The sequence below is a fragment of the Phyllobates terribilis genome, unplaced genomic scaffold, assembly GCF_046119375.1.
Source record: "Phyllobates terribilis strain yellow unplaced genomic scaffold, ASM4611937v1 Scaffold_8__6_contigs__length_399053987, whole genome shotgun sequence".
Classification (NCBI taxonomy): domain Eukaryota; kingdom Metazoa; phylum Chordata; class Amphibia; order Anura; family Dendrobatidae; genus Phyllobates; species Phyllobates terribilis.
The window spans coordinates 349,999,555-350,014,238 of record NW_027362768.1 but is presented as its reverse complement, the minus strand read 5'-3'; the positions used below and the strand labels follow the sequence as shown (position 1 = coordinate 350,014,238).

Sequence of the window (14,684 nt, the reverse complement as noted above, 5' to 3'; positions counted from 1 at the left end):
CTGAGACGCTCTGCAGAGCATGGAGCAGCTGGAGAACGAGGAGAGGTGAGTATTGTATGTATTTGTTTTTTATACGTGGTGACCATAATACTGCAGAACTGGGGGGCTGCATTATACTCTATGGTTGGGGCCGAATTATACTTTATCGAGGACTATGGGTTGCATTATATTATATGTACTATATGTTTGGCTGCATTATACTATAGGGAGGCTGCATTATACTCTATTAAGGACTGAGGAGAATGCATTATACTATATGAAGGACTATGGGGAGTGCATTATACACTATGAAGGACTATGGAGAGTGCATTATACTAAAGGGAGGGCTATGGGGAGTGCATTATACTATAGGGAGGGCTATGGGGCAGTGTATTATACTATATGGAGGGCTGTGGGGCAGTGTATTATACTATACACAGGGCTATGGGAAGTGTATTTTACTATATGGAGGACTATGGGGAATGTATTATACTATATTGAGGAATATGGGCCACATCATACAATATGGAGGGCTGTGGGCCACATTATACTATATGGAGGACTATTGGGAGTGCATTATACTATATGGAGGACTATGGGCCGTATATTATACTATATGGAGGACTTTGGGGAGTGCATTATACTATTTAGAGGGGTATGGGGAGTGTATTATACTATATGGAGGACTATGAAGTGCATTTTACTATATGGAGGGCTATGGGGAGTGCATTATACTATATGGAGGGCTATGGGGAGTGCATTATACTATATGGAGGGCTATGGGTAGTGTATTATACTATATGGCGGACTATGAGGTTCATTATACTATATGGAGGACTATGAGGTGCATTATACTATGTGGAGGGCTACGGGGATTGTATTATACTATTTGGAGGAATATGGGTCACATTATACAATATGGAGCGCTGTGGGTCACATTATACAATATGGAGCTCTGTGGGGCACATTATACAATATTGAAGACTTTGGGGAGTGCGTTATACTATAGGGAGTATATTATACTATATGGAGGGCTATGAGGTGCATTATACTATATGGAGGGCTATGAGGTGCATTATACTACACTGTGTTCCAAATTATTATGCAAATAATATTTTCTCAGATTTTCCCAAATTGCCTATATGAATGGCAGTCATTGTAATTTTCCAGTCAAATAACTATTAGAGTACAATTGAAAGGTTTTTGTACAATCTGCCTATGATAACAGTATATTTTTAAAAAAATAAAACACTCAAACTGCACTCGAAATGCATGTTCCAAATTATTATGCACAGCAGAGTTTTCAACCTTTTCATTTTAATAAAGAACAAAAAAATGGTCATTTTTGAAATTATAAGCATTAGCAGGTTATTACAAACTGAAATCAAACAGTTTTCAACTCAAAACTTTATTCTAGGTGATGTTACATTTGCACATAGGACCCCTTGTTCGAAAGGAGCTTCTGAACTCTCTCATTCATTGAATTTGTCAGGTTTTGGATGGTTTCTGCTTCAATTGTTTTGCATGAGGACAGAATACCCTCCCAGAACTGTTGCTTAGATGAGAACTGCCTCCCGCCATCATAGACACTCCTTTTGATGATGCTCCAGAGGTTTTCAATGGGGTTGAGGTCAGGGGAGCATGGGGGCCACACCATAAGTTTGTCCCGTTTTATGCCCACAGCAGCCAGAGATGCAGATGTGTTATGTGCAGCATGAGACGGGGCATTATCATGCATGAAATGATCTCGATGGTCCAGATGGATGGAATGGAGGATGGCTGGTTGATGGACACCCCATGCAAACACGGCTACGGCGCCAACAAGGAGGAGACGGAGTAATGTTTTGTGCTGGAATCATGGGGAGAGAGATTGTCGGCCCTTTTAGGATCCCTGAAGGGGTAAAGATGAACTCCATAATGTATGTTGAGTTTCTCAAACAGTACTTCCTGCCATGGTTCAAGAAGAAGAACCGTGCATTCCGCAGCAAGATCATTTTCATGCATGATAATGCCCCATCTCATGCTGCACATAACACATCTGCATCTCTGGCTGCTGTGGGTATAAAACGGGACAAACTTATTCAATGAATGAGAGAGTTCAGAAGCTCCTTTCGAACAAGGGGTCCTATGTGCAAATATTACATCACCTAGAATAAAGTTTTGAGTTGAAAACTGTTTGAGTTCAGTTTGTAATAACCTGCTAATGCTTATAATTTCAAAAATGACCATTTTTTTGTTCTTTATTAAAATGAAAAGGTTGAAAACTCTGCTGTGCATAATAATTTGGAACATGCATTTTGAGTGCAGTTTGAGTGTTTTATTTTTTTCAAAATATACTGTTATCATAGGCAGTTTGTACAAAAACCTTTCAATTGTACTCTAATAGTTATTTGACTGGAAAATTACAATGACTGCAATTCATATAGGTAATTTGGGAAAATCTGAGAAAATATTATTTGCATAATAATTTGGAACACAGTGTATATGGAGGACTATGAGGTGCATTATACTATATGGAGAACTATGAGGTGCATTATACTATATAGAGAGATATGGGGAGTGTATTATACTATTTGGAGGAATATGGGCCACATTATACAATATGGAGGACTGTGGGGCACATTATACAATATGGAGGACTATGGGGAGTATATTATACTATATAGAGGGTTATGGGGAGTGCATTATACTATATGGAGGGCTATCGGGAGTGTATTATACTATTTGGAGGACTATGGGCCTCACTTTACAATATGGGGGGCTGTGGGGCACATTATACAATATGGAGGGCTATGGGGAGTGCATTATACTATATGGAGGGCTATCGGGAGTGTATTATACTATATGGAGGACTATGGGCCTCATTATACAATATTGGGGGCTGTGGGGCACATTATAAAATATGGAGGACTATGGCATGTATTATACTAAACACGCAAAATGCTGCCTATTCATCGAGTAATTGGATTGTTTATGCCAGAACAAAAATCCTTGTTCTCAGCAGCACATCGGCCGGTGTAACCTGCTGATAACATGATGCTGTATGGGGACAGATTGATCTATTAGTGATTGTTCTGTATCCATCATTCTTCCTCAGCTGGTGTAAAGAGGTCGGGAAACAAGCGTCGAACGGCTTCAGTATTGTGGATTGCGCTCGTTTTAGCGGCCTGATCTCAGCACATGTAAATACAAGCTAAATGTTTGTGTGGTGCTGTATGTCAGCATTTGGGACCCCACTTTAAACTTTTCCCCAGGGCCCCACTTTATCTAAAATCGGCCCTGCACCCATTTAAATGGTTCCCGTCCGCTGCACAGACTGGGAGAGAGAGGGGAGACTATTTGTGGCTTATGTAGTGGCGCTCAGTTTTGTGGACATCGGAGGGAAAGTTTTCTTTTAATTTATGAAATTCAATTCATGTGCTAAATTTAAAAAAATAATATTAGTAACAATTCAACTTTATTTTAATCCTTAGGTTATGGGTGAGGATCTTTTGGCAGAAAGAACAGAGGAAGGACAAACGGACACAAAAACCACTCAGACATTGGCCTCTTACATAATGCCGTCTGACGCCGAGTTCAGAGTCCAATGGTTTCAGAAAGCGACCACTTTCCTAATGAGCAGCGAGTAAAGATGATCAGCTCTCCGCCATCACTGACTGTCTGCCAACTGGAGCTTGTCCATCTCTAATCATTCCTGCTCAATGGGGGCCACAATATTTTTACTTCACAGTAATCCCTGACATCTTTTCGGAGTATATTGTATACATAGTGATCTTTATACGGCTGGAGCACTTAGCAAATCAGATGGCATGCAGGTAGCGTTGTGCGAGATCCAGTATGCCGTCCAGCTTCTATCATTAGAGGGTCCTGCTAGAGAACAGCGGCCACACTATTATACTGTGTCCAGAGTTACAGGAGTCTGTCAGATGTGGACTGCTACGTTGCAAAAAATACTTAATAAGTTATTTTTTTTCAAACTGGATTGATATGCAAAATATTTTTAATAAAATCATTTTCTTATACTTGCAGGGTTTCTGTTTATTCAGTAATGTTGTAGCTGTTTTCTCTCACTCTGTGGATGATTGTAAATGAATACAGTTTCCTACATAATCATTGCAGCAGATCAGTTAAAAACGGGTGCCGTATGTGTTGTACCCAGGGCCGGCATCACCACCCGGGCAAGAGCCTGGGCCCTGAGCGAGCAGGGGGCCCACTCACCCTCTGGGACACCAGCGTGCTATGGGGCCCATGAGTCGGCGGGGCCTGATGCCAGCGAATGGGCACTTGCACTGGGCCTTCCCCAGTACTTTAAACTGTTTGCAATACTTACCTCTCCCTGTTCCTCTGCTGCTCCTCTGTCTTCTGCGTCTTCTTACTCTGTGACATCTCAGGGCAGAGGGCGCGATGACGTCACTACAGAGCGCCCTCTGCTGAGCAGTCCCAGTGCAGAGAGTCGGAAGACGCTGATGAGACAGGCCTGCTTCCAGCAAGGAGCGGTGAGTATTTGATTTTTTTTTTTATGTAAGGAGTATTATATGGAGCTCATTATGTATGGAGTATTATATGGGGCTCATTATATATTGAACAATATATGGGGCCCATTATGTATGGAGTATTATATAGGGCCCATTATCTATGGAGCATTATATGGGGCCTATTCTTTATGGAGCAATATATTGGGCCCACTATTTATGGAGCAATATAAAGGGCCCATACTGTGTGGAGCAATATATGGGGCCCATACTGTATGGAGCAATATTTGGGCTCCATTATTCTGTATGGAGCATTATATGGTACCCATTATGTATGGAGCAATATATGGGGCTCATTTTACTTTATGGAGCAATATATGGGGTCCATTATACTGAATGGAGCAATATATGGGGATCATACTGTATGGAGCATTATATGCGGTCCATTATTCTGTATGGAGCAATATATGGTGCCCATAGTACTGGATGCAGGACCATGTGCTGCCCATAATACTATATGGAGGACCATGTGGTGTCCATAATACTGTATGGAGGACCATGTGGTGTCCATAATACTGTATAGAGGACCATGTGGTGTCCATAATACTGTATGGAGGACCATGTGGTGTCCACAATACTGTATAGAGGACCATGTGGTGTCCATAATACTGTATGGAGGACCATGTGGTGCCCATAATACTGTGTGGAGGACCATGTGGTGCCCATAATACTGTATATGGAGGACCATGTGGTGCCCATAATACTGTATATGGAGGACCATGTGGTGCCCATAATACTGTATATGGAGGACCATGTGGTGCCCATAATACTGTATATGGAGGACCATGTGGTGTCCATAATACTGTATATGGAGGACTACGTGGGGCCCATAATACTATATATGGAGGACCACGTGGTGCCCATAATACTGTATATGGAGGACCACGTGGTGCCCATAATACTGTATATGGAGGACTACGTGGGGCCCATAATACTGTATAGAGGACTATATTGTCTGCACTGTGCGCTGGGAGGATTCGCCGGTTTCTGAGCTCTTGTAGACTTTACAATAGATATCACTCATGTAATGTGAGAAGTAAGTGAAATCTTTAGCATTGTACTATACCTATATTTCTGTGCATCATGAATCGTGGTAGGTGTGAAAGGGGCCCACTGAGACTTTTGCCCGGGGCCCATGAAATCCTGGAGCCGGCCCTGGTTGTGGCATCTATTTCTTTTTGTACTGTATGCATGAGTTTTAATGGCAAATTTCTTTCAAAAAACAGTGGGATAAACAGTCATCTGAACTTGTCCCTTAACTTACATTGGTCTGTGAGGTGATCTGAAAGAAGAGAATCCAATGCTGACTTCTATAACATTTGGGGTAACTTTCCCGCATTGGTCTCTACATAATCTGTGAATTCAGGGAACTGCTAGATCTGCAGCAGATAAGAGGGATTATATCAAAATGCCATCATGCAGACCAGCAAGTGACACATCGCTGGGATAAGGTCCTCTGCCCCGACTTGTTGCTTTTAGATTACATAGCAAAAACCTGATGACCGTTTCCCTGTAATAAAATATCAGAGCTTCTCACATGGGAAATACAGCGGGTGGCAGATACTGGCCTGGAATCCTGCAAATACACAGTACTGCCGTCGCCTATACAGTGCATTGTGAAAGGATTTGGCCCCCTTAAACTTTTCTACCTTTTGCCACATTTCTGGCTTCAAACATCTACTATATAATTGTCTTATCCCGTCTGTCTGTCTGTCTGTCTGTCTGTCCGTCCTGGAAATCCCGCGTCGCTCATTGGTCCGGCAGCGGCCAATCAGCGCCGCGGGATTTCTGAAAAAAGATGGCGGCCGTTAGCGGCTCATCTGGCGGACGGAGGTCAGCGGCGATGCAGCGGGGAGATGAGCGGCGCTAGCAGCACAACTACCCCGACCGGCGCCGCTGACCTCCATGCGGCTAACGTCGGAAGATCAGCGGCTCGGCCCGCTGATCTCCCGACAGCAAGTGTGAACGGAGGACCGGGGAGCGGCGCCGCCGGTCGGGATGCTTCTGCTGCGAGCAGCCGCTCATCTCCCGGCTTCTCGCAGCAGAAGGAGCCGCACAAGCAGCGCCGCTCCCGGGCCTACACTAATACGACGCTGTTGGTCGCGGTGGCCGGCCGCGACCAATCAGCGAGATGGGCGGCAAATTTAAACGCCGCTCTGCTGATTGGTAGCGTTGGCCGACCGCGACCAATCAGCGAGATGGGCGGCAAATTTAAACGCCGCTGTGCTGATTGGTCGCGGTGGCCGACTGCGACCAATCAGCGAGATGGGCTGCAAATTTAAACGCCGCTCTGCTGATTGGTCACGGTGGCCGACCGCGACCAATCAGCGAGATGGGTGGCAAATTTAAACGCCGCTCTGCTGATTGATCGCGGCCAGCCACCGCGACCAATGAGCGAGATGGGCGGCAAATTTAAACGCCGCTGTGCTGATTAATCGCAGCCGGCCACCGCGACCAATCAGCGATATCGGCGGCAAATTTAAACGCCGCTCTGCTCATTGGTCGCGGTGGCCGGCCGCGACCAATCAGCGAGATGGGCGGCAAATGTAAACACCGCTGTGCTGATTCGTCGTGGCCGACAGCCGCGACCAATCAGCGAGATTGGCGCCAAACTTAAACAACGCTCTGCGGATTGGTCGCGGCCGCCGGCGACTGCTACCAATCAGCGATTTTGGCGCCAAATTTAAACACCGCTCTGCTCATTGGTCCCGGCCGCCGGCCGGCCAAGACCAATCAGCGAGATTGCCGGAAAATTTAAACAACGCTCTGCTGATTGGTCTATTTTATCGCCAAATTTAAACAAGCTCTCCCGTCCTCACTAACACAGTTCGCTGATTGGTCGCGGCCGCCACCCATGACCAATCACCGATATTGCCGCCAAATTTAAACACCGTTTTGCTGATTAGTCGCGGTTGCCGGCCGCGACCAATCAGCGATTTTGGCGCCAAATTTAAACAACGTTCTGCTGATTGCGCCCGGTCGGCCGCATACATATTCTAGAATACCCGATGCGTTAGAATTGGGCCACCATCTAGTAAAGATATAAAATTCTATTTTTCTGGGGAAGAATCAACAACAAGTGGGACACAATCGTGAAGTGGAACGAAATTTATTTGCTATTTTAAACTTTTTTAACAAATTGAAAAGTGGGGCGTGCAATATTGTTCGGCCCCCTTGAGTTAATACTTTTATAGTGCCACCTTTTGCTGCGATTACAGCTGCAAGTCGCTTGGGGTATGTCTCTATCAGTTTTGCACATCGAGAGGCTGAAATTCTTGCCCATTCTTCCTTGCAAAACAGCTCGAGCTCATTGAGGTTGGATGGAGGGCGTTTGTGAACAGCAGTTTTCAGCTCTTTCCACTGATTCTCGATTGGATTCAGGTCTGGACTTTGACTTGGCCATTCTAACACCTGGATACGTTTATTTTCTAACCATTCCATTGTAGAGTTTGCTTTATGTTTGGGATCATTGTCTTGTTGGAAGATAAATCTTCTTCCCAGTCTCAGGTCTTTTGCAGACTCCAACAGGTTTTCTTCCAGAATGGTCCTGTATTTGGCTCCATCCATCTTCCCATCAATTTTAACCATCTTCTCTGTCCCTGCTGAAGATAAGCAGGCCCAAACCATGATGCTGCCACCACCATGTTCGACAGTGGGGATGGTGTTTTGAGGGTGATGAGCTGTGTTGCTTTTACGCCAAACATATCATTTTGCATTGTGACCAAAAAGTTCGATTTTGGTTTAATCTGACCAGAGCACCTTATTCTACATGTTTGGTGTGTCTCCTAGGTGGCTTGTGGCAAACTTCAAACGAGACTGTTTATGGATATCTTTGAGAAATGGCTTTCTTCTTGCCATTCTTCCATAAAGCCCAGATTTGTGCAGTGTACAACTGATTGTTGTCCTATGGACAGACTATCCCACCTCAGCTCTAGATCTCTGCAGTTCATCCAGAGTGATCATGGGCCTTTTGGCTGCATCTCTGATCAGTCTTCTCCTTGTTCGAGATGAAAGTTTAGAGCAGTGTTTCCCATACTCCAGTCCTCACAGACCCCACAGGTCATGTTTTCAGGATTTCCATAGTATTGCACAGGTGAGAGAATTCCTGATGCCTTGATGATACTTCCATCACCTATGCAATACTAAGGGAATACTGAAAACATGACCTGTGGGGGTCCGTGAGGACTGGAGTTTGGGAAAAACTGGTTTAGAGGGACGGCCGGGTCTTGGTAGATTTGCATTGGTCTGATACTCCTTCCATTTCAATATTATCGCTTGCACAGTGCTCCTTGAGATGTTTAAAACTTGGGAAATCTTTTTGTATCCAAATCCGGCTTTGAACTTCGCCACAACAGTATCTCGGACCTGCCTGGTGTGTTCCTTGGTCTTCATGATGCTCTCTGCACTTGAAACAGAACCCTGAGACTATCACACAGCAGGTGCATTTATACAGAGACTTGATTACACACAGGTGGATTCTAGTTATCGTTACCAGTCATTTAGGACAACATTGGATCAGTGGATTCTCGTTATCGTTACCAGTCATTTAGGACAACATTGGATCATTCAGAGATCCTCACTGAACTTCTGGAGTGAGTTTGCTGAACTGAAAGTAAAGGGGCCGAATAATATTGCTCGTCCCACTTTTCATTTTTTATTTTTTTTAAAAAGTTTAAAATATCCAATAGATTTCATTCCCACTTGTTGATTCTTCCCAAAAAAATTTGAATTTTATATCTTTATGTTTGAAGCCAGAAATGTGGCAAAAGGTAGAAAAGTTCAAGGGGGCCAAATCCTTTCACAATGCGCTGTATGTACCACTCGCCGACCTCCCTCTGTGAGAAGCTGATGGTTATTAATTATGGAATACAATGTTTTATTATAGCGGTGAGCAGAGTCGGACTGGGGTGCCCAGGGCCCACCAGGGGAACTGACTCTAGGGGCCCACACTACAGCCCACCATAAACGGTTTTATTACTTGTTATGCTTTTCTATAATGCACTATAGTTACATGATTGGCCACGCTGTGAAGCACTGAGCGGCAGGACTTTGTTCGAACAGTCATTCCGTACTGCCAGAGTCCCTTTAATGGTAACTTGTCACCTTGAAAAACGCTATTTATCTGCAGATATAGGGGTAATCTGCAGGTAAATAGGGTTTAAAGCCTGGTTAGACAGCTTAATGGAAAAGCGTTGGCTACACAGAGAAAATTACGTTTTATTCTCCCTGCCGCAACTCGCTTCCTGTTATAAGGTCGGTGCAAGGAGGGAGACATTACAGTCACCGCGAACTACAAAGTGAGGGTGCTGCAATAACGTCCGACACCTTGATTGTGACACTTCCATGGAGCCCAGCCTCAGGCTGAGCTTCATTGAACGACTAACATGGCAGCAGCATCTGGCAACTAGTGCTGAGCGAGCATGGTCGGATAAGGTGTGATCCCAGCATGCTCGGGTGTTATCCAGGTATCTTGTAATGTTCTGCTAATATGCTCGAGTCCCCAGGGTAGCATGTTTTGCAGGCAGACGCAACACATGCAGGAATTGCCTGTTTGTTAGGTAATCACTGCATGTGTTGCTTCTGTCTACCGCCGCAAAACATGTTACCGCAGGGACTCGAGCATATTAGCAGAGCACTACAAGATACTCAGATAACACCCGAACATGCTGAGATAACACCTTGTCCGACCACGCTCACTCAGCACTACTGGCAACCCACCAGCAACCTGCAACTGCGTCACAGGGGGCTGAAGGGAGCAGGTGACTGCATGCACCGGCCATCGTGCTATCTAAATGCCGCTGTCAGTGATTGACAAGGGCACTTAAATACTCAGAACAGCAGCAATCAAGGCGAACTCTGATCACTGCTGTTACAGGCAGACGCCGGCTATGTAACACAGCCGACATCCGCCTGGTATGGAGCAGGCTCAGCTCCTGAACCCGCTCCATACAAGTACAACCCTATGGTTATGACAAGGTTAGCAAATTTCACTTGTCTGTTCCTAAATGTGGAAAGACAAATGGAATTCCCTAACACATGTGAGCAAGTCCTAATAGATTTAGTAAAGGTGCCCCAAGCATATGAATGTTATTACACACCACAATGGACTCTTACATACACGCATCTTACAAAAATACATATTATTCCAGATACGTAGACACATACAAACACACAGACGCGCACAAACACATTAGTACAAGAATACATCATCTGAACCACCATCATTTGTAATGTCAGGTCAGCCCCATATATCTTTGTATCGCATAAACCTACAACTCCCAGTATGTAATTAACAATAGAGATACTGGGAGTTGTTATCAGTCATCATCAGACTGTGGACCATACAGGAACCACAGTACTGATGAGACGCAGGCAGGATCACAGATGAACATTTACATCCAGGTGTCTTACCTGAGACGTCTTCTCTGATTAGAGTCGTTCTCTCTCTTTTCGTCTCCCTCTTGTCCAGTCTCCATGATGACTTTTCTCATCCACAGCTCGTCTCTGCAGACTTCCATCTTCTCCGGTCTTCTGCAGCACATCCCGACACGATGCCCTTAAAGATAGCAGTGTCATTATAATGCTCCCGAATAAAAATATCTACACTGAGCCCCTGAATAAACCTAACTCTTACAATGCTCCCTGCACAAAACATGACATACACTCTACCCCTCTTATGGTACCTGCTCTCCACACTGCCCCCTCCTTACCATACTGGGCCCCCTCTTCACATTGTCCTCTCACACGGTGTCCCCCCTATACTGCCCAGTCTCTATACTGTGCCCCTTCATCACACTCCCCCCTCCTCAGCATACTGTTCCCTCCTTGCTGTGCCCTCACACTGTTCCCCCCATACTGCCGCATCTCTATACCTTCCCCCACACTACCTAGTCTCTGTGCTGTGTCACCTCACACTTTTCTCCCTCCATACTGTCTCCTCACACTATTCCCCCACTCTCCATACTGTCTTATACATCCCTTCCCCATTCTGTTCCCGCACCCATTCCCACCCCTCCCCTAGTTCACCATACTGTTTCTTCACACATCTCCCCATTCTGTCTCCTAGAATTTCTCTCCCATCTCTCTCCAAATATAATAAATCTTCGGAAGAGCACACAGACATGCAGAAGCACGCTTACACACACGAAAACAAGCGCACACGGACACATACTAAGGGCTCTTTCACACGTCAGTACATGCGGTGACCGTTTCCACACGTACCAGAGACACTGACACACGTAGACCCATTCACATGAATGCGTATGTGCACATGTCAGTGTGTTTCCACTTTACACAGACCATGTGGTGTCCGTGGGCAAAACACGCTGACATGTCTGTTTTTTACCTGATGTCCAGACCGCAAAATGTCCCGCACACTGATGACAGTTAGCACCCGGTGCTTGGGAAGAGCGCTGAGCGCTGCCCTCATCATAGATCCCTGCCGGCTCTGCGATCAGCACCCCAGGGTCAATGATGAGAGTAATAGTCTATACCCGCTGTGTCCAACTGTAAAAAGAATAAAATAAAAAAATCCTTATACTAACCTCTACTAAGTGTCACCCGCTGTAATCCGTGCGAGCGCTCACGCCGAGGAGAATGTCTCCTGCAGCGAGTGGGCTCCGGAGCTGCGCTCAACAAGCGGTGCCCTGTGATTCAATAAGCGCAGCTCTGGAGCAAGCTCGCTGCAGAAGTCATTCTCCTTGGCGTGAGCGCTCGCACGGATTACAGCAGGTGACACTTAGGAGAGGTGAGTATAAGGATTTTTTTATTTTATTCTTATTTTTACAGTTGGACACGGACACAGTGGGAGTAGACTACTACTCTCATCATTGACCCCGCTGCTGCTGATCACAGCGCCTGCAGGGATCTATGATGAGGGCAGCGCTCAGCACCCGGCTCTTGGGAACAGCGCTAACTGTACACTGATTCCCAAGCGCCAGTATGTGTCACTTGGATGACACACAGGTGGACACGGATATCTCCAGTCCCGTAAATATCAGGACATGTGAAAGAGCCCTAATATACACACGCAGATACAGATACTCACAGAAATGGGGACAAGTACACACACAGGCAAGCACACACAGAAATGCACAGACACACTCAGACAATCACACACAAAAATGCAGACACGCAGGGAAGCACACACACACGTGTGAAGACACATAAGCACACAGGCATACACAATGTACACATACAGGCATATACACACATACGCACACGCACACAGGCATATACACACACACACACACATACAGGCATATATACACACACAGGCATATACACACACACACGCACGCACAGGCATATACACAAACGCACAGGCATATAAACACACACTGTACACACACACAGGCACACACACAGGCATATACACACACTGTACACACACACAGGCATATACACACAGGCATATACACACACTGTACACACACAGGCATATACACACACTGTACACACACACAGGCATATACACACACTGTACACACACAGGCATATACACACAGGCATATACACACACAGGCATATACACACACTGTACACACACAGGCATATACACACACTGTACACACACACAGGCATATACACACAGGCATATACACACACTGTACACACACAGGCATATACACACACTGTACACACACAGGCATATACACACACTGTACACACACACAAGCATATACGCACACTGTACACACACAGGCATATACACACACATGCAGGCATATACACACACTGTACACACACAGGCATATACACACACACAGGCATATACACACTGTACACACACAGGCATATACACACACTGTACACACAGGCATATACACACACTGTACACACACACTGTACACACACAGGCATATACACACACTGTACACACACAGGCATATACACACACAGGCATATACACACACTGTACACACACAGGCATATACACACACAGGCATATACACACACTGTACACACACAGGCATATACACACACTGTACACACACAGGCATATACACACACAGGCATATACACACACTGTACACACACACAGGCATATACACACACAGGCATATACACACACTGTACACACACAGGCATATACACACACTGTACACACACAAGCATATACACACACTGTACACACACAGGCATATACACACACATGCAGGCATATACACACACTGTACACACACAGGCATATACACACACTGTACACACACAGGCATATACACACACTGTACACACAGGCATATACACACACTGTACACACGCAGGCATATACACATGTAGCACCCTGAGGATTCGGCTGCTACAGGGGTATTGCACCTCAACCCAGAGGTGTGATATTCCACTCCCGGGTAAGGATGGAGTGTGGACCTGAGCTCGGTAGGCTGCATGCACTACACACATCCCATTTCCGAGGAGCAGACCGACGGTACTCCCACTTAGAAATGTGCAGGTACGACCGAGTCTGTTCCTGGCTGGAGTGGGAGGGGGGTGGAACATCCCAAGTAGTGTAGGGGCAGATAGGGGGAGCAGCCTGGGTAAAGATAGGAGCTCATTGGGTGCTGGTCACCTGAGCTCACACATAGAGGGTGTATATAAGGTGGGCACCATCAAAGAACAGGGTCAGTCTGTCAGAGCAGAGCAGAGGAAGAGGAGCAGAGAAGCCCCAGAGAGAGAGAGGAGAAAGCAAGAGAGACCCAGAGGGGGAAACAGAAGAGAGGACTCTGAGACCCCAAATCCAATCCACGGGTGAAGAGTCGGCATCAGGGTACCGGAACCCAAGCTGGTGGGGGCAAAAACACACCCCAGCCAGAGACCGGAGGCCGTGGGCAGCGTCTGCCACGGCCACCCACCACATCCACCCGAAGGCATACCACGTGGAGGGTCAGGGAACCCAAGGCCAAGGGTCTCCCAACAGAAGGCCCGAGGGAGCTGGACCTGGGTGGATCACTAGTGGGGACGGCCAGAGAAAGGACAGAAGGAGAGCTCAGGGTCACGCTCCGGACTCGCTTGGGGGTTGGCTGGATCCAGGACCTGGTGGATGCAGCACGGCTCGGGAGGTCACTTGAAGCTGGAGTGACCGGAACATCAGCAGTGAGTAAACACCCTAAACTGCACAACCCGACTCTGTCTTCATTTAACACCTATGCTGCACCACCACAACCCCCATCCTCT

General features: G+C 46.1%; 2 long non-coding RNA genes across 2 annotated transcripts in view; one reads left to right on the top strand and one right to left on the bottom strand.

Moving 5' to 3' along the window:
• The window catches only part of LOC141156559 (uncharacterized), an 810,169-nt gene that overhangs the window by 534,247 nt on the left and 261,238 nt on the right, over positions 1–14,684 (top strand). The window lies entirely within an intron of this gene.
• LOC141156557 (uncharacterized) overlaps positions 1–14,684 on the bottom strand; it is a 71,548-nt gene that overhangs the window by 52,301 nt on the left and 4,563 nt on the right. The window contains exon 2 of the long non-coding RNA XR_012247664.1: positions 10,923–11,067. This is a non-coding gene — a long non-coding RNA (uncharacterized lncRNA). The remainder of the gene's footprint in view (positions 1–10,922; positions 11,068–14,684) is intronic.